The sequence below is a fragment of the Microtus pennsylvanicus genome, chromosome 12 (assembly GCF_037038515.1).
Source record: "Microtus pennsylvanicus isolate mMicPen1 chromosome 12, mMicPen1.hap1, whole genome shotgun sequence".
NCBI classification, from domain to species: Eukaryota; Metazoa; Chordata; class Mammalia; order Rodentia; family Cricetidae; genus Microtus; species Microtus pennsylvanicus.
The window spans coordinates 82,728,684-82,731,674 of NC_134590.1; positions in this window are offsets into that span (position 1 = coordinate 82,728,684).

Sequence of the window (2,991 nt, forward strand, 5' to 3'; positions counted from 1 at the left end):
GAGCACTAGCCAGAGAGAGGGCAGTGTTAAGGGCGCACTAGCTGGAGAGAGGGCAGTGTTGAGGGAGCACTAGCCAGAGATATGGCAGTGTTGAGGGAGCACTAGCCGGAGAGAGGGCAGTGTTGAGGGAGCACTAGCCAGAGAGAGGGCAGTGTTGAGGGAGCACTAGCTGGAGAGAGGGCAGTGTTGAGGGAGCACTAGCCAGAGAGAGGGCAGTGGTGAGGGAGCACTAGCTGGAGAGATGGCAGTGGTGAGGGAGCACTAGCCAGAGAGAGGGCAGTGTTGAGGGAGCACTAGCCAGAGAGATGGCAGTGGTGAGGGAGCACTAGCCAGAGAGATGGCAGTGTTGAGGGAGCACTAGCCAGAGAGATGGCAGTGGTGAGGGAGCACTAGCCAGAGAGAGGGCAGTGTTGAGGGAGCACTAGCTGGAGAGAGGGCAGTGTTGAGGGAGCACTAGCCGGAGAGAGGGCAGTGTTGAGGGAGCACTAGCCGGAGAGATGGCAGTGGTGAGGGAGCACTAGCCGGAGAGATGGCAGTGGTGAGGGAGCACTAGCTGGAGAGATGGCAGTGGTGAGGGAGCACTAGCCAGAGAGAGGGCAGTGTTGAGGGAGCACTAGCCAGAGAGATGGCAGTGGTGAGGGAGCACTAGCTGGAGAGATGGCAGTGGTGAGGGAGCACTAGCCAGAGAGAGGGCAGTGTTGAGGGAGCACTAGCTGGAGAGAGGGCAGTGTTGAGGGAGCACTAGCCAGAGAGATGGCAGTGTTGAGGGAGCACTAGCTGGAGAGATGGCAGTGTTGAGGGAGCACTAGCTGGAGAGATGGCAGTGGTGAGGGAGCACTAGCCGGAGAGATGGCAGTGGTGAGGGAGCACTAGCTGGAGAGATGGCAGTGGTGAGGGAGCACTAGCTGGAGAGATGGCAGTGTTGAGGGAGCACTAGCCAGAGAGATGGCAGTGTTGAGGGAGCACTAGCCAGAGAGATGGCAGTGTTTAGGGCGCACTAGCTGGAGAGAGGGCAGTGGTGAGGGCGCACTAGCTGGAGAGATGGCAGTGGTGAGGGAGCACTAGCTGGAGAGATGGCAGTGGTGAGGGAGCACTAGCTGGAGAGATGGCAGTGTTGAGGGAGCACTAGCCAGAGAGATGGCAGTGTTGAGGGAGCACTAGCCAGAGAGATGGCAGTGGTGAGGGAGCACTAGCTGGAGAGAGGGCAGTGTTGAGGGAGCACTAGCTGGAGAGATGGCAGTGTTGAGGGAGCACTAGCCAGAGATATGGCAGTGTTGAGGGAGCACTAGCCGGAGAGAGGGCAGTGTTGAGGGAGCACTAGCCAGAGAGATGGCAGTGTTGAGGGAGCACTAGCCAGAGAGATGGCAGTGTTGAGGGAGCACTAGCCAGAGAGAGGGCAGTGTTGAGGGAGCACTAGCCAGAGAGATGGCAGTGGTGAGGGAGCACTAGCCAGAGAGAGGGCAGTGTTGAGGGAGCACTAGCCGGAGAGATGGCAGTGGTGAGGGAGCACTAGCTGGAGAGAGGGCAGTGTTGAGGGAGCACTAGCTGGAGAGAGGGCAGTGGTGAGGGCGCACTAGCTGGAGAGAGGGCAGTGTTGAGGGAGCACTAGCTGGAGAGAGGGCAGTGTTGAGGGAGCACTAGCTTGAGCGATGGCAGTGGTGAGGGCACTGGCTGCTCTTTTCTGAGGACTGGAGTTCCATTTCCAGCACCCACATCAGGCAGCTCCAGCTCCAGGGAACCCCATTGCTTGTTCTGCACCCACAGAAACACACACACATACATACACTTAAGACAATAAAAAGTCGGGCGATGGTGGCGCATGCCTTTAATCCCAGCACTCAGAAGGCAGAGGCAGGTGAATCTCTGTGAGTTCGAGGCCAGCCTTGTCTACAGAGTGAGTTCCAGGACCGCCAGGGATACACAGAGAAACCCTGCCTTGGAAAAAAAAACTGAATTTAAAAAAACAGAATAGCACAAAACTTAATGCTAAAAAATTGGCTATCTTGGAGGAGTAAGAAAGTTCCAAGAACACAAAAGCTTTTATCTCTAAATCATGAAGGACCAGAGAATCTGGGTAAATCTGCAGTGAGACTAAACCAGCAGCAGAAAACGTCCCCACAAAGATGGTCCAATGACATAGCTTCTCTTGGGAATTCTACCAAATCCTCCTCACAGCATCCGCAAGAATCAGAGAGGACACAGTTCTGGGAGACTAGCAATGCCCTGTGTTCTGTACGGAGGATGGTCGGCAACACTCACTCTTTCTTCTTGAGTGCGTGAGCTTATTAATTGCATAGCAAGCAAATGTAGCAGGAAAATAGCAGGCAGCAGATAGAAGTAGACGGACCAATAGACATCACCAGAGTAGGCACTTGCAACATCCAGCAGGGCTGACTGGAAAGGCAGAGTCCTGGGCAGGGCAACCAGAAAGTTGGCTTCTCATTCTCAATGCAGACATTTTAATACCAAGAGATAAACACCAGCCACACTGCCAGAAATGACTTTCCTTCTAGCTGTTCCAAAGGTGCCATGTTTTCAATACCCTCAGCTACTCTCCTTTCTCTCGGCCACAGAGTTACTGGTCCAGCCTGCCCAAGACAGGGGGCCTTGGAGGACATCTGAAGTAAACATGCTGGAGTCTGGGAGAAGAGGACCGTCCTTAATCCCAGAGTCCCCTTTTTGGTAAGCACATGGCAATTCACCAATGTAATTTAGATTGTATTCGGCCCTTGCCTTGTTTATATTTTGTTATGGAACATTTAAAAAATACCTATTAGGTTGTTTTATAACAGGTTTTAAAAGATTTATTTTTTTAAACTTTTACTATTTTTAATTCTCTCTCTCTCTCTCTCTCTCTCTCTCTCTCTCTCTCTCTCTCTCTCTGTGTGTGTGTGTGTGTGTGTGTGTGTGTGTGTGGCCCAAGGGAGTTGGATCCCCTGGAGTTGGAGTTACAAGCGGTTGTGGGCCACCTGATGGAGGTGCCAGGATTTG